The sequence below is a fragment of the Carcharodon carcharias genome, chromosome 10 (genome assembly GCF_017639515.1).
Source record: "Carcharodon carcharias isolate sCarCar2 chromosome 10, sCarCar2.pri, whole genome shotgun sequence".
Classification (NCBI taxonomy): domain Eukaryota; kingdom Metazoa; phylum Chordata; class Chondrichthyes; order Lamniformes; family Lamnidae; genus Carcharodon; species Carcharodon carcharias.
Window position 1 is genome coordinate 118,675,208 of NC_054476.1, and position 23,853 is coordinate 118,699,060.

General features: G+C 41.3%; 1 protein-coding gene and 1 pseudogene across 9 annotated transcripts in view; one reads left to right on the forward strand and one right to left on the reverse strand.

Annotated features, from left to right (window-relative positions):
• The window catches only part of LOC121283061 (rab effector Noc2-like), a 238,999-nt gene that overhangs the window by 34,193 nt on the left and 180,953 nt on the right, over positions 1–23,853 (forward strand). The window lies entirely within an intron of this gene.
• Positions 20,069–20,515, reverse strand: LOC121283063 (annotated as a pseudogene).

Sequence of the window (23,853 nt, forward strand, 5' to 3'; positions counted from 1 at the left end):
TGAGTTACTAGATGTGTTTAAAGTCACAACATCACATAATGGAGGGTATCCTCAATATGAAGGTGGGACTTTGTCTCCACAAGGACTGTGCGGTGGTCAGTCCTACTGAACTGTCACAGGCAGGTGCATCTGCGGCAGACAGGTTGGTGAGGATGAGATCAAGTATGTTTTTCCCTCTTGTTGGTTCCCTCACCACCTGCCACAGAAGTAGTTTCGCATCTATGTCCTTTAGGGCTTGGCCAGCTCAGTCTTTACTGGTGCTACCAAGCCACTCTTGATGATGGACATTGAAATCCACCACCTAGAGCACTCAGTGCTTCCTCCAAGTTTTGCTCAACATGGATGAGTACTGATTCATCAGCTGAGGTGGGGCTAATGGTAACCAGTAGGGAGTTTACTTGCCTTTGTTTCAACTGATGCCATGAGTCTTCATGGGGTCTAGAGTCAATGTTGAGGGCTCCCAGGGTAACTACCTCCCGATTGTACACCACTGTACTGGGTCTGCCTTGCTGGTGGGACAGGACATATCCAGGTTTGGTGATGATGGTGTCTAGGACATTATCTGTAAGATATGATTCATTGAGTATGACCATGTCAGGCTTTTGCTTGACTATTCTGAGACAGCTCTCTCAATTTTGGCACAAGCCCCCCAGATGTCAGTAAGGAGGACTTTGCAGGATCAACAGGGCTGAGATTGCTGTTGTCGTTTCCATTGCCTAGGTTGATGCTGGGTGGTGTGTCCAGTTTCATTCCTTATCGAATTTTTAACGGTTTGAAACAACTGAGTGGCTTGCTAGGTCCATTTAAGAATCAACCACACTGGGGTCACAAGTAGGCCAGACCAAGTAAGGACAGCAGATTTCATTCCCTTCGTTCCCTAAAGGTCATCAGTGAACCAGATGGGGTTTTATGACAATTGACAATAGCTTCATGGTCATCATTAGACTTTTCACCATCCGCTATGGTGGGATTCGAATAACCCCCCCAGAGAATTACCATGGGTCTCTGCATTACCCGTCCAGTGACAATACCACAAAGCCACTGTAGTGGAAGGCAGCTGAGAAGAAACAAAGGAGATAAAGCATTCTTGAATGCCATTTCCTGAACTAAAAATTATGAAATAATTTGTTTCGTCGTTAATTTGCCAGCAACATCAACTGCAGTATTGGGATTGGAATATATACTGGTAACAAAGTTTTCTCAAATTGCATAATGCTAAGCCTGTTTTTTTTTCCTGAACCTTGCATTGGATATGGAGTGATCAATTTGATCATTTAAATGTCTTAAAATTCATTGCATTCTTGCACATTTAAATGTTTGGTTATGATTAAAATTATATATAATGACACTGAAAATAAAATATCCAAACTGGATTTACATTGTGTTCAAGTGAATTTCTTGATACAAGGGATGAAATTTTACAGCCCTGTTGTGGGGGCAGGGTTGGAAAATGTGGCAAGCCATTCAAAAGTCCATAAATTTCAGCTGGATCAGAAAATCCCACTGGCGAGCGGGGCTGTAAAATTCCACCCAAAGACTTGAATGTGCCACATGCTAAAGGGACAAATTTTATACTTTAGAGCATGAAGAACGTTTTTTCTATATGGTACACAGTACTGCTACTATGCGTCGGTGGTGGAGGGAGTGAATGTTGTGGAAACCTTAGCCTTCGTTCTTCCATGCATTACGTTCTTTATCTGATTATGATCTATCAAGCCAGATCCTAACAAGTTTAAGGCTTGTCCACTATTCTCATGGCTGGGATTATAACACACAGAAAGTTCCTAGGATAGATGTTTGTCTTAGGCAGTTTTAAGATTGTTCATAAATTATTTTGAAATTATGCCTTCTTTCAACCCAATTTAAACTAGACATTTGATTCAGTGATATCCTGAAAAGCATACAACAGTCCATAAAATGTAATAATGAAGTTTTGTGGAACTAGAGTTATTGAGCCTTTAAAGTTATGAATTTGAATATGGAGATGGAAAAAACAGATATACCAATCAAAAGTTTGGATTCCTCCAAAAAGCAAAGTTTACAATGTCATTTGGAACAAAAATTGGGGAACAAGAAGAAAATGGCAATACAGTAGGTTTTTCTTTTGGACGTACGTTCTTGTTGAAATGTTAATTTAACTTGAAGTAGAAAATTAAAGTTATCAGAAACCTGTTACCAATACAGTATTGATATAATGAACAGATGAGCAAAGATCCTCATATTCTGTGACCACAAAATCATTGTTCTGTGGTTTGGCTGCTAATGGTTATTGACTGGTATCTGAAAATATGTGCTTTAGTGATGCATTTTAATTTCTGTTGAGGTGGAAGGGAGATATTCTTTGGAATGGGTGTGTAGGAGTTGCTTTATGTGAATGTATTTGGAGGTCAGCGCACCTGGTTGTCAAGTTAGCTCCTGTTGAGTGCGGTTTTGTACCAGGAATGTTAACATATCAAATATAGGCATAGGTTTTTAGATGACTTTGTTTACATAGCAGTTTTTTTTTCCAGAAGTTTAATACCTCCAGATATGAGCATGCAAGTATGTTTACTGTTTTTGTCTGAGATGAACAGGCTAAGTGTAAGACAGATGTCTTCAAAATTATGAAATGTTTTGATATATACAGAAAGTGTTTGCACTTGTGGGGAAGAGCAGGAAAAGAGGCTACCAACATAGATAGTGACCAAGAAATCAAATAGAGAAGTCAGAAGAAATTTTTCTGTCCAGAGAATAGTGAGAATGTGAAACTTGCTACCACAGGGAATAGCTGAGGTGAATAGCATAGATGGTTTTAAGGGGAAGCGTAAGATAAATAAGAATATGAAGGTGAAAGGAGTAGAGAAGTTAAGCTGACAATGTTAAATGAGGAAGGATGGGAAGAGGCTCAAGTAGAGTATATATGCTGGCATGGGCTGGTTGGGCTGAATGGCCTATTTCTGTGCTGTCTTTTCTATGTAATTCTACGTATGTAGCATTTTAATTCATTATTTATTTTACTTTCACCATTTTAAATGCTGTCCTGAAAGTCACTTTCTGTGGATGTGTATGTAACATGACTATTTATAAGTCTGAGCTCATGGCCAAACTGCATGAGTTTTGGATAATAGCCAAGGACTCGTGGAGAATGACGACTTTGTTTCCTGTTTGGACTGAACTCCATTATCGTTCCTCTCAACAAATAATGAATGTATGACAAACTTCTGTGAATAGGTCAGAGTTCCTGAAAAAGTGAAAAACAATTTGGCAAGAAAAGTGTCCATAAAAAAGAAAATAAAGCTTCAAGGACCCTTAATGGTTCAGTGCAATATGTTGCTAGGCTACAAAGAACAGGAAGGTTTCCAGTTTGTTTCATGTTCTGTGGGCTACTTAATGACCAATGTGAAAGCTGCTACAACTACAAAAGGCTAACAACTCAAGCAATCTAAGCATGTGAAAACTGGTAGATACCCAGGCGTTACTACTTAAACAGAGAGTTTACAGAACATTCTTTCACTTCCATGGAGAAATAAATAAATATATATGTGAAGACCTGAAGGAGAAACCCAAATATTGAAGGCACAGAATGGGTGGTGCATTTCTAGGTGAAATATGGGAATATGGCCCCTTGAAAAAAATCTCAAGCTTTACTTATAAAAAGTATGTTCTGGTTAATTTTCAACTCTTGTATCCTTAATGATTAAAACACTTCCAATTGTTTTTGTTTTAAAAAGAATACCCAAGTGATATTTGCATTTTCATCAGATCATTTAGACCTAAAATTACCTCCTATTTCCAATTCTTCCTCACATACCATCCATAGATGTCATCACCCTCCTTGGACTTATTTATGGAGACACTTGATCCCATCTGATTTTGTATCCGGTAACAGAAATATATTTTACTCCCTCAACCCTTCTGGTTAATATTGGCATGCTTCTTCCTGACCACCGCCCTCCCCCCACCTCAGTTCAACCCAGTTATCTTGTTATTCTTCCATGTACTCTCATTCAAATGGCACAATACACCCTTCTCAGCTATTGCTAACATTTTTCTGTCCACTCCATCCCAATTACTGCTCCAAACTTCTTCCCTATTGTTCCAACCTCTCTCCCTCTGCAGCTTCTGCATTCTTCCTTTGTTTATTTCCATCATTCTTTCTCTCTCTCCCCGTTATTGCCATACATTTGTTTCCCTTCGTTTACAGCTATTTCATCCCATCCTCTTGTTTCCTTTTCTCTTGCCTTGCCTCATCATTGTCATCCATGCACCTACTTTTTTACAGCTTTCAATTTGCCCTCTGCTTGTTCATACCTGAGTCCAGTGGCTAATGCATCATAACAGATCCCTGTCTCCTCTCATGCTCCTTCCAGAGCTAATGCTGAGATCATATCATCTGTATAATCTAGAAAGCAGTTCCTGTTCTTGTGTGATATTCCCTATTTGAGTATAAGGCAGCAAACTTTAGTCTTAATAGGCAAAGGTCAAATTCAGACCCCAAAAACTCGATCACTATTCCTGCTGCCAAACATTTGTTGACAATGATCACCACGAATGAGAAGTGTCACACAACTGTTAAACTACTTGCTTTGCTCCATCATTGAACAAGGCTCACCAAGTTTTGAAGCGTGCTGAATTTTTTAGTCTTTCATTTATACACAAAAAAACACTCCCACACTATTTTCTCCCTCACTAGACAAAGTTGCATTCTTATATTTACCATGCAATATATAGTCTGAATGTCAATAATAGATGCTACGGACTCCTTGGAGATCACTTAATAGAAATCTGGTATAAATCCATATCCTGAAGTTTAATTTCCTTAGTGTGTAACTTCATCCCTTCCAAGGCTGATGTGCTTAAGCAATTGTAATGCATCCAGAATTGGTAGCCTCTGTTCATCCTATGTTCTTAAATTATGTTTGATAATACAATGAAGATTATTACAACCTTAAGAATTTTTGATTGTTTTTGTAGAAATGTGTGAATTTAGTTAGATGGAATATTTTTGAGAAATGTAACATAATTCAGTTTGAGCTGCCCGCGTTCAGCTGACTGAAAATGCAGTTTTAGTTGTTTGTTGCCTCCAGTATTTTTTAAACTTAATGTTAATTTGAATGGGAAGCCTGATATCTGACATTTGACAGTTTAAAGAAGCAGTCATGGACTTACTAATTAAGAGATCGAGCAAATACTATTCCATGAAGACCCAGGAAAATAGAAAATAAACAATTTAAATGTCAAGAAACGAAATATCAAATGTAGTCTTGCGAAACTATGGCCTTGTAATAAGAACTTCTAATGGCCGGCCATCTTCATGAAAAAGGGTGTTCTGAAAAAAGCACCTTTTTCAGGTGAGATGAAACCCATAGAAACTTTGTGTTGTGCTGATCATGATTGTATCATGTGAAGGTTATTACAATAATTGACAAGGCTATTCATTCATAAACAAATTTATCTAGGGACGTCAGAAAGTGTTTGCTATTGGTTTTTGACTGAATATCCTCCATTAAAGTCCACAAGGTTGTTCTTAAGTTGAAGGCAATGTTTAAATGCCAGTTACTGATGCCAGTTATTGGTGACAGTCATTTGTTGTACAGAGAGGATGGCAAGTATTGGACAAGGCTGCGAATGATATACGGGACTGCAATGGCAGCTCTTCTCTTTAACTTCGTTGTCATCTTCGTTCAGATTTGTGAGAGTGCGCATTGCTACAAGTACAGAGTCTCTATGCATATTACATCTGAAACAAAGCTGTGAAGCTAGTTCTTAAAAGGTTCCCACTTTTTAATTTTCTTAAAACTGGAAAAGTTTCAATATTTTTGACAGTTAAACTGACCAAATGTTTGCACTCTTAAGATGTCTAATAGCAGTTCATTTGTTCATACTTTATAGAGTATGCTAATTTTTATGCACAAGTGAAATCTTAATCAATTGTGAAGAGAAAACAAAGTGAACAGTTTCAAGTTTGACTATTTTGCCCAGAAATAGTAAAATAATTATTTCATTTTTACACTTAATTTTGGTTGAAGGTTAACTTCCGAAATAGAAGTGTGTGAACATTGCTAATCCTTTATGAACAAATATTTGTTAGAGAACCATAAATTGACCGTAAAATCTTTCCTTCCGTTTTGTTTACGTTTTTCAAAACTCTGTAAATGGGCTTGTATTTGGCATGATGTTGCTTATGCATTACATTGCCTCACAAGATAGATTGCAAGTGATGGAGGTAATCTGGCCCATCTTAATTTATTGATTCGGATACCCTCCTCCCGAAACATCGTCTAAATAACTCTGTACCTAATGTTTTTGCTTGTACAGGCTTACCCGGAAGGCTGTTTCATGTGTTGATTATTGTTTACAAAAGGAAGACCTTCATGTCTGATTAGACTTTCCTATCATAAGTTTTAAACTTTTAAACTATGTTATCGTATCCTGACATATTGTGGACTAGTGCTCTGACTGAATCTTATCTTTGACGTTTTCTTGTAAAGTGCCCTTTCCGTTAACTCTCTCATAGCTGAATAGCTCCAATTTATTTAATTCATCATCCTAGCTTAATCCATCGATGTCAATCAGTTTTGTGGCTCTTCTCTATCACCTGCATGGCTTAAATATGTCTTTATCCTTTGATGTTTTTTCAAGGTGTAGCTTGATTTATACTCAGCTAACCTTATTAATGTGTTTAATGTGTTAGCTGAGAGTGTTTATGTATGGAATGGCAAACATGTAATGAGGGTTGTTTATAGATAACTCGTGTTGAGATTCTTTTTGACCGATTAGCGCAAAAAAGGATTTGGAAATTTAAAAAAAATAATATTTGAGTTTTTAAAGCAAATATATTCACAAGCATTGAAACAAACTGCTAATGAGTTAAGCTTCAGTGTTTTGCCACAGACTATAAATAAGTATGTTGTTAGCCTATCTTAACTAATAAAAAAAGAATCTGAAACTAAGCCTGTCAGTTAGGACTAACAAAGGCTGCAAAGTTAGTCAGAAAGTTAAGGTAGAAAGCTAGAAGGGCCAACTTTGGTCAGAAGGAGAATACAGGTTAGGAATTAATTTATTTAAGTTGAGAAAGAAAACTTACTGATGGGCAAGAATAGTGTATTCATTATTTTGTATTATATCAAGTTGTACTGATCAAACCAAGGCTGCCCACAAAAGTTGCTTGTAGATGTTGCTATGTGTGCTCACTTGCGGAATAAAACAGTTTGTTAGTTTCTGTCCTTGAGTTCCACCTCCAAAAAGATTGAAACAATATATGAACCTCTTGTCCAGATCACGATGGGGCAGCAATGTTGTGCTATTATATAGTTTGGCGATGCACAGTCTGGGCTAATCTGCTATTAAACAAAATCAGCTAAGCATTCCATTGTCCAAAAGCATGTGGGTGATATAATATATATTATACATTATATGCTACAAAATTGTAGCTGAATGCCCTCTGAAGCCTAGAATGAATAATGCAATTTTATCCTATCAACTGATTTGTTACAATTGAACATCTGCTTGTCAATCACCTTGAATCTTTGTGCAAGATTTACTTTAGCTTTTGTTGGTTGCAATAGTGCTGGTGCTATGATTTACCAAAGTTTTACATGACCTTTGGTTGTGTCCTTTCCCAATGCAGTATTTAGTTAGTTGAGTATTGGAAACTAAGGGAAAGATTTTTGCAAATGGCTGAGGAATCTTTTGGGCAGCTGCAAGATTTGCTAACCCACTGAGAATGTCAGACTTAGTATGGAAACTTATGAGACTGGATTAATGGTACTTGGAGACAATTATTACGGAGGCAGGTTCAAGATATTAACTATATTGTGTGCTGTATAGATACATAATTTTGTGTTTTTTGAGCTTGCACTATTGTACAACCACAGATGATGGTGATAAATCTACAGCTATCATTGTTTGTGTAGGAGTTTTTGAACATATAACCAAGGGGGAAATGAGCTCCATATTTTTTTAAAATAAAAAAAGCAACAGATGCTTAGAACCATAGAATGGTCGCAGCAAAGGGGGGAGGCGTTTGGCTCATCGAGCCTGTGTCAGCTCTCTCCACAAGCAACTTAGCTAGTCCAACTTCCTTGCCCTTTCCAGTGGACCTGCATTTTTTCCCCTTTTAAGTGTTTATCCAATTCCCCTTTGAAGGCCATAATTCAAACTTTCTCCACCACTCTTTCAAGCAGTGCATTCCAGATTGTAATCACTTGCTATGTAAAAAAGTTTTCCCTCATGTTGTTCTTGGTGTTTTTCCCAATTGCTTTAAATCTTTGCCCTCTGGGAACAGTTTCTAATCCAACTACTCTGACTAGACCCCTCATGATTCTAAACACCTCTATCAAATCTCCTCTCAATCTTCTTGTTCCTAAGGAGAACAACCCCAGCTTTACTAGTCTATCCTTGTCACTGTAGACCCTTTATCCCTGGAACCTTTCTTGCAATTCTTTCTGCACCCCATCTAGGCTTTCATATCCTTCCTGCAATGCAGTGCCAAGAATGTTTTTTATTCTTTCACGGGATGTTGACGTCACTGGCTAGGCCAGCATTTATTGCCAATCCTTAATTGCCCTTTAGAAGCTGTGGCGAGCCACAGTCTTGAACCATGTACCCAGTGCATCAGTTTGGGCCTCTGCGGCTACTCGTCCAGTAACATCACCACTGTGCAAAAACAGAATTACCTGGAAAAACTCAGCAGGTCTGGCAGCATCGGTGGAGAGTTTTTCCAGGTAATTCTGTTTTTGTTTTGGATTTCCAGCATCCGCAGTTTTGTTTTTATCACCACTGTGCCACTGCCTCCCACAATTGAATGCAGTTCTCCAGTTGTGGCTGAGCGAGTCTTTTATAAAAGTTCACCACAACCTCCTTTTGTGTACTCTACCTATATTTATAAAGCCTAGAATCCTGTATACCATTTTAACCACTTTGTTAAACTGCCTGCCATATTCAATGATTTATGCACATGTATACCCATGTTTCTCTGTTCCTAATCCCTTTTAGAATTGTACCTCTTACTTTGTACTGCCTCTCCTCATTCTTCTGACTGTTTTGTACTATTTCAAATTAAATTTTGTCTGCTGTGTGGCCGTCTTTTCCACCAACTGTCTACGTCCTTTTGAAGTCTATCACTATCCTCTCACAGTTCACTATATTTCCAATGTATTAAAACAGCAGTTTCCCAAACAGTACGGATATTGCTGATAAACAATAAATAGTGCAGTTACTATATTTATGCAATGGGCACCTTCAAAGCTTTAGACAATAGGGAAGAAAATAATGTTTTATAAAACAAACTCCAATAATCTTCATTCTATTCTTGGCAGAAGGAAATTTAAAATTTGTTTTGTTCTTAGCTCTGTAGCAACAAAAGCTGCAATCTACTAAGATGATCTGTCTCTGTAGATTTGTAATCTCTTGTATCCTGATTGATCCTATTTCTACAAAACAGAAGCTTGACAGACTTGTCATTAATTTAAACAGAGATGCTGCTGCGGACAGAGCTCCATCATATCTGTAGCAAGTAATTTCGCAATAGCTGTAAGAGTTTCTTTGAAATTTCTCCACTGTCAGATTAACCTGGGAATCATTCACCAAGTGCACATTTGGAGGTATTAGGACCACAGCTTTTTCTGATGTATATTGGTAACCTGGACCTGGAAATACAGGGCATACTCAAAATTTGCAGATGACACAATATAGTAAACAATGAGGATGACAGTAGACTCCAGGAGAACATAGGCAGAGGGGTACTATGGGCAGACACATGGCTGGCAAAATTTCACGCAGCAAAGTGTGATGTGACTCATTTCGATAGCAAGAATGAGAAGACACATTAGCTAAATAGCACAATTTTAATTGGGTACAGGAACAGAGAGATCTTTGAAGGTGGCAGGACAGGTTGAGAAGGCTGTTAAATAAACATATGGAATCTTTGACTTATAAACAATGGGCATAGATTACAAAAGCCAGGGAGTTATGCTAAAACACTGGTTCGGCCCCAGCTGGAATATTGTGTTCCATTCTGAATACTGCTGTAGCAAGGCTACCAGAGCCTTTGGGGTGGGGTGCAGAAGGTATTTATTAGAATCGCATCTGGGATGAGGCACTTCAGTTAAGTGGAGAGAGTAGAGAAGCTGGATGCCCTCATTAGAGCAAAGAAGATGAGATTTGATTGAGGTGTTCATGATCATGAGTAATCTTTGATAGCGTAAATAAGGACAAACTGTTTTCAATGACAAGGAGGGTCTGTAACCAGAAAACTCAGATTTAAGCTGCTTGGCAAAATAATCTGAAACAACGTGAGAAAAGAAGTTAATGCAGCGAGTTGTTATGACCTGGAGTATACTGCCTGAAAAGGTGGTGGACAGAGCTGTAGGCAAACTAGGTGGTTGCCTCCAGCGGCAAAATTTGGTGGGTGGCAAAAAACGGTTCCTTCATGAAACTACATAAGTCAACAAACGTGCTTCAACAGTGGGATATGAAAGGTCTAGATCTACTGATATAACCCACACATACTGTCATCCATATAGGTTTCCATGGGCAGGACTTTCAGCTCTGTAATTTAATCTAGCCCTCTCTATCGTAATGATTGTTGGTTATGTAAATTGTGCATAAAATAATCTGGTCACTGTTGCAGGAACATGTAATATTGGGCAGAATTTTCAGGTTGGCAAGCGGGGGTGGGCCCCGCTCGCGGATGCGTAAAATGACGAGCAGTGATGTCGGGCAAGCAACTGGCGTCATCGCGTGTCATTCAGATATTCACTTTGATGGGCACGTACCGTAGTCACCTATGTGCCTGCCGCAATGTCAAAGGCCTATTAAGGCCATTTAAATATCAATTAAAATACTTAACTGAGCTGCCCGTCCAACCTTAAGGTTGGTGGGCAGGTGAAGAACCCAGGTGGCCTTCGCATTTATCGTGAAACCTCATCCATGGGTGGAATGAGGTTCCGTGAAGGTTTTAAAAGTTTAACAACATTTTTAAATAAAATTCATTGATATATCCCAGCTCATGTCACATGAGGGAACATGTCTTACATTTTTTTTTGTCTTCATTAAATTTTTTAAAAACCAGACTCATATCCCTGAAGCAGCTCTTTGCCTCAGGGAGATTTCTGCACTCTTTTGTGCGCATGAAAGAACGCAGGCCCTGACTCAGCCTACTCCCCCGCCTTCCGGGTGCGTGGCTCAGTGGGCAGGCCTAAACTGGCCCGCCCATGTAAAATGGCGGTGCGCAGCCAATCATGGGCAGCAATTGGCTGCATGCCCGCCTGCACCCGTTCCCACCCAAACCTCCCCAACGGGGAGAAAATTCTCCCCATTATATTGTGTGAGCCGTTTACACTTTATAATGTGCATTTTGTCTAGTACATATCCTGTGAAAAGTGTAGAACAATGAGAACGTACACTTAGCATCATAGTGTTCTCCTATTTCATGTAAAATAAACCTATAATTATAAATGCAGAATTTTCATTCATACTAATGCACACTGTTCATTTTTAAAGATTAATTCTGGTGTGGGGGCTGGGGTGGGTTGAGGCTGAAGGTTTGCATGATAGTCTTGCACCGGGCCTCGTGGTGGAAGCAGATTCAATAGCAACCTCCAAAAATGAATTGGAGGAATACATGAAAGGGAAAAATGCGCAGCGGTTTGGGGGAACGTGTGGGACTAACTGGATATCTTTCCCAAAAAGCCACCACAAGCCTTCTCTGGATTCTAAATTCTGTTTTCTAGGGAATCTCACAAAAATTGTTACTTTACTGTGTGAATTCCTCTTTCAGTGGGAGCGGCACGTTTTTATCTGAAAGATGATTCTTGATTCACATCTAATTAAAATATAATCTATGAATGCAAATGGTGTGCTTGCTTAATTGTTCATTTGAAAATGGCTTCACTGTATTTACCTTGCATATATTTCATTATTAATCTGTGATGCACCAAAGCAAGGCAGTGATGAGTTGCAAGGCAGTGATTATTTCAAGCTGTTATCAATTGATTTAGAATGACTATGGGATATAACTTCAATCTGCTTTAAAATATATATTCAGTACCTTTGCAATATTGATACAAGGCGCTTTGAATGCAATCGGTTGAAAGCTTAAATTTCAGTTGTAATAAACTTCGCTTTGATCTTGTGACCATTCCCATCTGTCTTTTCTCCCTTATTTTATTGTCCTTTCTATCCATTTATTGTAGCTCAGTATGCCTGCCTGATTTAGCATATAAGGCAGAGAATACTGAAATTGACATAATTGCTTTTTGTGGGCTCCCATCAATGTTACTGTCTAAAAGGCTGACATGTTACAAAATTAAAACTATATATTGCACAAAATTAGCAGATTGTTATTTGAAGGACAATGATGTCATCTGGATCTAAGCGATTGTAAATGTTTGATACCCAGTAAAACTGTTTTGCAACTAATTCTCAAGTAACTATTTCCCACGTTAACTTGGAGTTTATGCAATGAAGTGGACTTGTGGTCATTTTAAAAATTCATCAAGCATATCAACCACGCTTTGTTCGACATTTATAATGTATGTGTCTTAATAATTTTCCCTTGGTTTCTAGTCTGTCTTTTTAATATTGACTGTTTATACTGAAAGTATGCTTTGTTTTGTGATTGAGTGATCAGTAATTCTTTAGCAACCCTTTGTCATAGAACTAGACAAGACACCCTACATGACTGAAGCAGATTTAATTCTCTCTATATTGAGGAGACCTAATGCAGACTGGGTCACTGCTTTGCAGAATGCATCCAATCAGTCCACGAGCATGAGCCTGAGATTCCAGTTTTCTGTCATTTTATTTCTCTACCTTGCTTCTTTTAAGCTGACGTTTCTGTCCATGGCTGGCTGCAGTGTTCCAGTGAAACCCAACTCAAGCTCAAGGACCTTATCTTTTAACTGGACGCTTGCAGTCATTTAGTTTCAACATTGAGCTTCACAATTTTAGATCATAACCTCTGCTCCCATTTTGTTTCTATTTTTTTTTGCTGGTTTGGTCTTTTTAGCCTCTGTCTTATTTCCTTTATTTTGATTTCAGAAGGCAGCTATTCACATCTCCTCGAGACATATATTTTGTTACTTGTTGCATTACCACTCCCTTTGACCTTGCACCACAAAACCTTTTGACATTTAATCTATCCTGCCTTCCACTCTATCACAAACCTTCTCTTTTGTTGTTTTTCCCATTCTCCCTTCTTTCACATACTTAAAACCTATATATCTAACTTTTCCCAGTTCTGATAAAAGGTTACAGACCTGAAATGCTAACTCTGTTATTCTTTCCGCAGGTGCTGCCAGGCCTGTTGACTATTTCCGGCATTTTTGTTTTTATTTCAGAGTCCCAGCAATTTTGCTTTTGTATCTTTAGACAAACCCCAGATGTGAAATCTTCAGTCAGGAGCTTATATGCCTGAGGAGTTTGTTTACATCAAATTAAGGTGTAAGTGCAAACTGCTACAGCCTAAAAGGCTGCAGGGAACAATCAAGTGATAATGTATTATTTCCTCTTTTTTCCCCTGTTTTGTTTTATTGTTTTTATTCTTCACAGTACATCAGTCTGTGGACTTTTTTTATTTTCTTTTCTTTGCGAGTTTAAAGGTTGAAAAAGGTGTTCTGTGTAACAGATTTAAAAGGTCGTCTTGAATATTTTAGGCAACATTGGGATTGGCTCTGCTTCCACAGTGTTCTCTTGCTTTCTCACAAGAGAAATTAAAGAACATGATGCTGGGAATTACTTATATAGTGTTTACATGCAGGGTATCACAAGTGTGAGATCCTGAGGTAAGCGTTTGTGATCTCCTGAATGGCTTATCTGCTTTGTGCAGAAAAGTAGTTGTTTTTGCTTAAAGCATATTGGATATGTAATATTGGATTGTAAATAGCAGTAAGCAGATCTGCCATTTTTGACCTGGTACACAATGCTTGGCCCTTCCTGACTTCATAGCATTTCATTGGGCTCAGACGTGTCAACTATGATGGTTGATTAGTAGGCCCAGCATTAAAAATAACTGCAGGTTGATTTCTCATTACTAAGGCAGATGGTTTGCTGTTAGCAACAGACATATCAGCTGTCTCCAGAACATCTTATACAAAACTGTACAATATTGGGAAACAGATTCCACTACATCTAAGTGTAGACATTCATGGAATTTGTTTCAGGATTCAGTGTAATTGCTGCTGCTGCCTGAATGGCTGCTCTGCTCATACACAGATAGGGTGCTGACATCATCAAAAATGTGCCTGAAAGCCAAGATTTTCAATTTGCCAGTTTGCAATCCAAAACTCATCTCATATTATTCTGTCCCTTTGCCTAAATCATTTATACAGATTTTAAATGGCTAAGGCTCCAGCACTGATCCTTGCAGCACTCCACAAGTTTCAGCTTGCTGACTTGAAAATATCCCTTTTATCCCTACTTTTTGCTTCCTATACAGTAACCAAATTGTCCACCCATGCTAGTATATTACCCCCAACTCCGAGTCCTCATCTTGCATATTCATGTTTTGTTTGGCATCTGATTGAATGGTTTTTGGAAATCATATTGTGTCTAAGGGCTCCCCTTTATCTGCCCTACGAGTTACATCCTCATAAAAATTCTAATAAATTTGTCAGACTCAATTTCCCTTTCATAAAACCATGCTGATTCTGTCTGATTATGCTATTGGACAGTACTAAGGATGGCAGATTTTCTCCCCTGAAGGAAATTAGTGAACCAGATGGGTTTTTATGACAATCCAGTAGTTTCATGATTATTATTAATGAGACTAAGATTTAATTCCGGATGTATTCATTAATTGAATTTAAATATCCCTGGCTGACATAGTGGGATTGGAATTCATGTCGCTGCAGCATTAGGCCATGCTTCTGGATTGCTAGTGCAGCATCATTATTGCTATTCTACAATCTGCCTCTCGATTGATTATTGATTGATCATTGATTATTAGCCTTTTAAATATAATCACTTGTTTACGGTTCTTTGTAGTTAACAGTGGTATGCCAGACTAACAAAAATAAGACTCTGATTTACTTTCGTTCTTAAGAGAAATCAATTCATGATCCATATTAATTACTGACATTGTAGCTGAGCTAGCTCTATTGATAACATGTTTTCCTAACATGAACACACATCTGCAGTAACTGAATTCTATCAAGACAGGTTCCAAATGTGTTATCTGACCTTTAACTCCAGGTCAGATGACCCCCTGTCTAGTTCAGAGTACCGTATAGCATCTAATACTGGAATCCACTACCACAATCAACTATTATCATAACACCCTCTATTTCTGGTATGTAATTTGTGTCTTCTACTCTGAAGACAGACACAATATATTTTTTCAGCATCTCTGCCATTTCGTCATTGCATATTATAATTTCTCCTGTTTGTTCCTCTGATGGACCAATGTTTACTTTAGCTACCTTTTTATATACTGATAAAAGCTCCTACAATTTTTTATTATTCCTGGCTAGTTTAATCTCTCATTCTAATTTTCCCCCCTTTTTCTCAACTTTTTGGTTACCTTTTGCTGCTTTCTAAAGCTCTCCAAAAAAAGGGGAAACATAGAATACCTTATTGTCTTGCCCAATCATGATCCCATATTGATCAGCATTTCAAGTGAGTGATGATGCTAAGTCTAATTTTACACTGCTTCTGCTTGGATGTCAAGTGCAGTGACTCTTTGGGCAGAACTTTACCTTCCTGAAACTAAGTGCAGTGGTGGGTGGTGTTGGCTGTCTGGAATGGCAGGAATTGTGACCGATTCTGCGCTTGCAGGGTAATTAATTATGCAAAGGCATGGATTGGTCCGAATCACCTGGCAGGTCGGGAGCTGATTTGTCTGCCCGCCATCAGCTAATGAGCTCCAAGGTCTGAATGCCAGATTTAAAGGTCACTCCAATACACAATCTCACTCTCTCCAGCTCACCAGTGATGTCTGGCAGCCAGAAGAGGAAGGCTGAGAGCCTCAAGAAGAAGCCAGCATTGCACTTCACACACACCAGGCCCTCCAGGCCTTCATCAGAGGGCTGCAGGCGCAAAGGCATGCACTCTCTCCCAGGAATGACTGCAGGAAGCACAGCAGCCTCACCTCTCTGGCCTGGGAGGCCATTGTGGAGCAGGTCAGTGCGGCTGGCAACTGCGCCCAAAATGTCACCCAGTGGAGGAAGAGATGAATGATCTCATCCACTCCACCAGGATAAGTCATCCTTAAATACCCTCCAATATCAAACTCTCATCATGGCATCATGCACTCAAAAGGCAATTCTCTTCAGAGATTTGATGCAACCATTAGCGGGGGGGGGGGGGGCACATATTAACACTCGTTCTCTCACAGAGATGCTCACATCACCACTATCCCATCCATCATGTTGCTCACACTCCATCCTCTGGCCCTTCAGGGGAGGGCTTACCATGCACAGGAGACATGCATCTCACCCAACTTCTGCTCCATCCCTTCTCATCACATGCCTTTGTTCTTCATACAGGCCAAACTGGCACACAGTAGGCACGAGAGCGCAGAACGGGGGAGGGATGGCCAATAACATCACCCTCAGTGAGTTTGAGGAGTCAGCAGCCGAGTTGGCTGGGGAGGACAGGGATCACTCCTGTGAGGGAGGGAAGATCGGCCTCTCCCAGCAACCTAGTATGGATCACAGCTCCATCACTTCATCAAATCCAGACAATCAGTGAGTCACATGCAGTCTTATATAACTCAATCTCATTAATTGAGCCTCAATTCTCTATTTTCTAGGCACCAGCAGATTGAGGGCCCCAAAGCCAGTCCAGCACCAGTGTGAACCTACAGATTTAATCCGAAGAAGCAGCTTCAGAAGAACCATCAATGCATTCACACACACCCTCCATCAGCTCAGAGAGATACACACATCGATGGGCATAGCTGTAGATTAGGCTCAAGCTCACTTTCTGGGGAACACCTCACTGACACGTCCCCGCAGCAGTCCAAGGCAGGGACAGCCCAGGTCTCCGGCACTTGGAGGTCTGCTGGAGACCAGCCACCCACTCAGTCTGAGTCAGCTGATGGAAGCAGCCGCTAAAGCAATGCTGGAGATGAAATGATAGGCGGCAGAACATCAGGCAGAAATTCGACAGTCACTCAGCAGATTAGAGCAAATGATGGAGGAGTCTGACTGCTTTCTGTCTGATGTCCTGGCTCCGACATGCGAGCGCCTTGAGGTCACCCTGGGAAGGTTAGCAGCCACCTTGGAGATCTTGGTCCAGTAGGTCTTGCTGGATTTACGCTCAGCCCTGCACTCCATGGCCACCCTGGTGGGCACCATCAAGACATAGGTGACATGGGGATGAGGCATCTTGACTGTCCTCCAAGTGCACCATCTCCTGCAGGAGTCAGGGCAAGGCCCTCAAGCACCCACAGGGAAGATGAATGATAGCCAGGCACCCTGGGGGCCTCCTCTCAGGACACTCCAAGGGTGTGTAGCTGCTCATAGCCCCCTCGGCTTGTGACCCCATTGATTCCAGCTCCTCAGGCCACCGAGGGAGCTTCTGCCCTTAAGCAGGTGAAACTTATCAGGCTGGAGCCCTCCAAGCCTTGGGCCACCAGAGGACATCTGCCAAGATCATCACAGACATCAGAACGTAGCAGCCAGCAGCCGGCCTCCACCTCTGCTGCAGATGTCGGGGCTGAACCCAGGTGCAGCGGTTGAGTTAGCAAAGTTAAAGACAAATTGATGTCGCAGGTGTGCTAGACATGTGAATACATTGCACTTTTGTTAATACATTTGATGGTTATTTGAATATTCCTGTCAATTGAAGGCGTTGTGATTTTGTACTTTGGAATCCTCTTATTTCAAGGTTTAGCCTTCCTCCCACTCGGTGATAGTGTCCCACTGTGAGATTCACATTCCTGTGATGTCAATCTCAGTTGAACTGGTCTCTGCACCCCCCTGTGATGTCAGGGAGATGTGTTTAAGTCTTTAATGGAAGTGTGTGATGTAATTGTTTCTAACCATTCTTCCTCAAAGAACACCATTGAGTGAGGGCAGCTCATCAGCATTGATATTCTAGCAGCATTTGTGTCTCCTCAGTGGTAGTGGCAGAAGAAAAGACATGCACGGGAGGAGGAGATCGCTAGACAGGTCCACATCTCAGTCTCAGTGGTGTTTGCATCATTAGATGGTGGCGAAGATTTCAAGTCTTCTCTCGTATCACTCTTGTTCCTAGGTGGACATTTAGTTCCCAGAGTGAGCTCACTCACAGGGCCCCATGGACCAAAGCAAAGATCATGGCTTGGTGATTCATTAGGCCAGAACGCATAAATGTGAACGCAGGACACATTCTCACTTCAAGTGGGTGGACATCCCCTGAACTGAAAGAAAATGGCATTGAGGGCTAGGAGAGATGTGGCCATATTCCCTCACTTTAGTCTTTCTGGAACGTGTCAGCAATGAACGCATCAAGAGCGTGTCCCCCACATCTTCCTTCCTCCACTCATGCAGATCCTCCAGATGATCTTCCTCCGATGAGCTCTTATCCTCCTCCAGGTCATCCTGTGGTAGGGAGGTGTCTTTTCGTAGCCAGATTGTGAAGGGTGCAACACACAACGATGATGTGGGAAACCCTGTTGGGAGTGTATTGTGGTGAGCCACCTGAGCAGTCCAAGCATCTGATGTGCATCTGCAGAAGCCCTAAGGTCTGCTCTATAAGGGAGTGTGTGGAGCTGTGAGTAGCATTGTACCTCTCCTTGGAACGACTCTGAGGGTGGTGCTATCAGCCAACGTTTCAGTGGGTTCCCCTTATCCCCAAGCAGCCATCCCTGCAGACATAATGGTTCCTTGAAAATCTCTGATGCCTGGGAGTGACTCAGGATGTAGGAGTCATGGCAACTCCCAGGTTACTGTGCACAAACATGCTGTATGTGCTTCTAGTGATCACACACCAGAATGATAGACCTTGCGGTTTATAAACATTAGAGGCTGCTGCCATGGAGCCTGTATAGCCACATGGGTGCAGTCTATTGTACCCAGCAGCCTTGGGAAGCCTAAGATGGCGGCGAAGCTGGTGATTCTTGAAGCTTGGCTATCTTCAACCAGAGCAAACCTGACATAATGATGGGCCTTCCTGTAAAGGGCATCAGTGACCTCCTTTATGCATCGATGTGTTGCAGACTGAGAGATGCCAGCTGATCCTTGGAAAGAACCAGAGGCCAAGCAACTGAGTGCTGTGGACACCTTCAAAGCCACTGGCAGTGGAGATACCCTCCAACTCCATGTGGTGTCAGGTCTTCACAAAGAATGTGGCATATGTGATGTATCAAACTTGGGACTAGCACGGACATGCATGGCATTGCCTCTCACTCATTTGTAAATAGGAGACTCTTCTACAATAAACTCTTGGTCTGGCGAGTCACCCCCGGTTGTCTGGGTCTCTCCTCCTGACCCTCCTGTTCATGCCGTGGCTCTGCTTGACCATGTCCCTCCTGCTGGAGCTGCGTGTGAAGTCACCTCACTCTCCTTCGCCTCCTCCATTGCATTAGGACCCTGACAAAGACAGCTTTGAGCCCTGGATCCATATTTGCTTTTGCCTTCTCTCTGAAAGGAAACATTGAAGACATTAATGATTCAGGGGGAAAGAAAGTGAAGCTCAGAAGATGGTACATTTGGAAACTGTAAGGTCCATAGTTTTTCCTGCCCTACTTGCATGGTGGCTGATGCCACCTTGTCCCTGAGACACTAGTACACACATCATGGAGATGTAGCATCTTGAGCCCTGCATGAGATGCTAAAGTTTCAGTGCGGTGAATGACCCAACCTAGCTCTCTGCTCCAATCTCTGATGTAGCTTTTTTTTTAACTGTAACAACGCACACATTTTATTTTTCAGGTTTGATAAAGCCCAAATGAAGAAACTTGAAATAAAAACAGTGCTGGAAAAATTCAGTGAGCCCAGCAGCATCTGTGGAGAGAGAAACAGCCAATCCTTGATATATTGACTCAAAAGGTTAACGATTTCTTTCTTCACAGACGCTGCCAGACCCACTGAGCCCCTCCAGCACTTTTTTTCAGATTTCTGGCATCTGCCGTACACTACCTTCATTCCAATAAAGAAACTTCTTAGGCTACCAGTACTAATGCTGTGGAGGGTTTATACTTCCAGTTGGGAGGAAGTACCCTCATGGACTTGTAGTAACGAGCCAGCCTGTGGATTCTGCTTTCAAAAAGAAACGGAATTTGGCATCTTTATCCTTCCTGTTCCTCTCCAAGTGTTTGCGGACAGCTACAGCAGTCTTGATCAAGTGATTCAAATCCTCTGGAAGGTCTGGAGCAAGTCCCTTCAGGATCCTGAGAACCTTGTTCCCAGTAAAAAACGCACCTGGGCAACACCATGGGAATCCCCATGGGAATCCATCAATCTGTATTGGGGTCAGGCCCTTCTTTGCCAGTTTGGAAATCTGTTCTTTTAACATTATCAGATGTTAGTTTGAGCAATGTAGGCACACTCCATCTGTAGGGTAAAGCTGACTGGGACAAGCTCTTGCCAGGAGCGTGCATGCAACCCATGGCTTTCAGTTGCTCATGGTAGATGCCCTTTGGCCCTTTTGGAGTGTCAAATCTGGTGAACACGTGACAGACTTTCAGTGATCAAATGCCATGTATGACACAGCTGTGCCTCCTTCACTATTGCCTGCTTTCCCAAATTCTACATTCCTATGTGTTAATCTTGAGATGCAGCGACTGATGTGAGGCCACTGAGTTGAGTAGCCCTTTGACAGTGCTCATGAAGCCATTGGCTCTCAGTGGCTTTCATCGCAAGGAGGTCTTCCTCCTTTCTTTCTAAGCAGACTCCTGCGGCAACAAGAGGTTAGAGGGCCACCCCAGAAATGCCCCATGTGTTTGCCCTTCCCCCTCCCTGTCATTCCACAGCCTTCTCTCCCCATTGCCCCCCTCATCAACCCCACCTTCAACTTGTTGCCCATCCCCGGTTGAAGTGCTAGTTTCTGAAAGTAGAGGCCTGCATGAGTGCCACAGCACAGTGGTGCTCCTCAGGACAATGTAGGCAAAGAGCAGGAGCAGACCAACCCTACAGCCTCAGCAGAGTGGTGTTTATTGCAACAAGACTGGCGCTGCGCTATGACCGGTAGGCTACGTGTGTTCCACTCCCCTCAAAGCTACCAGTGAACTGAGGCCCGACTTGTGCACGCCACCCCTTTTCAAATGGGGTTTGAGGCCGACATAATTTCCTGCTGGCGTGACAGAAGATTGGAAGGCATTGCAAGGTTCCGGCGAGAAGCTATTTTATTGAGCATTCGTGACATGTTAATATATGCAAATGGCGTTTGCATCATAAACCCACCATCGGGAGAATTGCCTTATGCTGGATTCTTTGCTCCTGTCTGCCATGAAACTCGCCGCAGGCGGGATGGGAAAATTCCATCTATTGTAGCAACTTCTTAAAAAATCACTATCACGAGGGATTCAAAATACTACCACACAGTTTTTAAAATCTTATATGAGATGTGGGCATCGCTAGCAAGGTCAGCATTTGTTGCCCTCTTTAATTGCCCTTGAGAAGGTGGTAGTGAGCTGCCTTCCTGAACTGCTGCAGTCCATTTGGTGTTGGTACACCGACAGTGCTGTTTGGAGTAATGTAGTCAGTAACCAGGTAACGGGTATCAAAAATTAACCTTACTACACCCTGATACTGAATCACATGATTGGTTAAAAGGCTACTTGTGTTTAATGTGTAGCATTTTCAATGACCATCAGAAAAATGTATTTGTAACTAGCTGCACAGTAAAAACAAATGTGTCAAAAAGGGGAAAAGACAGGTTAATATTGTTACTGACCATGATGAGAGGAGTGCACAGTTAATTCTAGCCCCACTTCTCCAAAGGTCAGAACAATAGTTTAAATGTTTAATTCATCCTCCTTGACTTCACTTGGTCTTTGTGTAACTACTGGAGAAGCTACTGCTTTTGCTCTGGCCAAATCATTGCCAAGGAGTAAGTGAACGCTCGTCTACAGGCGAACCATGTTAGCATTATAGACATTAGGTCGCACTCCAGGTGCACTCGATACAAAGGTCTGGGTTTATACTCCCCGCCAATATCATTTATTAAAACATAGGCATTTAGTGAACTCTCTGATGGAAAAGTCAGGCCTTTCTCCAGCAAAAGATTTCGGGTAGTCCCTGTATCCCTAAGTATAACTATTTGTTTACCTGCTTCACTTGAGGAATAAGGAGTTACTTTTCCTTTTGACAAGAATTCCCTTTAGCTTTCAGGTATCATGTTCACCTCCCCTGCATTCTCAGCAGTGTTCACTCTGACTCTCGGTTGTAACTAAAGTTACAACTTGATCAGTTGTATTTTCAGTTGGTGCTTTTTTTTCTGAACCATCCTTATGTATCTCAATAAGTCCCATGGATTTCCTATGCACCATCCAGCAATTTTCCTGAATGTGGCCCACCTTGTTACAATGGAAACACTTAGGCCTTCGGCCATCACTCCCACCCTCAGAACTTTCCTTTCTCGTCTGAGGAAATTTCAGCACATTCCCAATTGTCCCTTCTGTTCCCTGGCTACTTGCCTTCCTTTCACCCTCCCACTTTCTATCCTTCTTGTGTTTGTGGGGGTGATGATAAAAGGGCTTGGAATTATGGACAAGCTCGTAATTATCAGCTATCTCCGCTGCCTGTCTAGCTGTTGAAGCCAGAGATAAAAACAAAAAACTCCGGATGCTGGAAATCCAAAACAAAAACAGAATTACCTGGAAAAACTCAGCAGGTCTGGCAGCATCGGCGGAGAAGAAAAGAGTTGACGTTTCGAGTCCTCATGACCCTTCAACAGAACTAGGTGAATCCAAGGAAGGGGTGAAATAAACCAGCTTATATTTCACCCCTTCCTTGGATTCACCTAGTTTTGTTGAAGGGTCATGAGGACTCGAAACGTCAACTCTTTTCTTCTCCGCCGATGCTGCCAGACCTGCTGAGTTTTTCCAGGTAATTCTGTTTTTGTTTTAGCTGTTGAAGCCATCTGGTTTTCCACATGAGTTCTTACGACTGGAGGGAATGAATTTAAAATTTGTCCAGGGGAATTATTTCCCTAAGGGTCTCATATGTGGCCTCTACCTTTTTAGTGCTTGCATCTAACAATCAAAATGAGTTTACTTTACCCTTTCAAATTCAATGTAGGTCTGCCCAGGCTGTTTCCTTATGCTTCGAAATTTTTGCCTGTATGCCTCAGGGACTAACTCACATGCACTTCTTTACTGCATTTTAATCCATAGAAACCTCTTAGGAAAGTGATGCATAAAACTCATGAGTTCTGTGCACTAATCTACTTTGCAGGAGCAATGTCCAGCTTCCCTTTGGCCCACTTCATTTGCTTAGCTATCTTCTCAAATGAAGTGAAGAATGTCTCTACATCCCTTTCCTCAAACTTTGGAAAGGCATGTACACATTTGAACATCTCTCCATTGGAGCCCAGGTTGGGAGAAGTTCTGTATGCAAAACATGCCCCAACATCTGGTACCTCTGTTTTAAATTTCAGCCGTTTAAGCTGGTATTCCCATTTTGTTCCTTCTCTCTTGCCTGAAATTCCAGTTCTAGCTGCTTAAATGCTCTTTCTCTTTGCTCTTTCCAATTCAAGTTTAAGTTTCTTGATTTCTTTTTCGTGTTCAAGCTGCTTCATTGCAACTGAATCCTAGCTAATTCATTTGACTCCTTCTGAAGAATGTGATCTCTCTTGTATCCCTTCCAATTTCAAATGCTGCACTATTACCTCAATTATGTCTGCTTTTCATGCCTCTTTGGTTAATTCTAATTTCAATTTATGTGCCAATTCCCTTTGCTTAGCTTTAAACCAGTCAGGGATAAAGCTTCCAACTTTCAAAAAAGT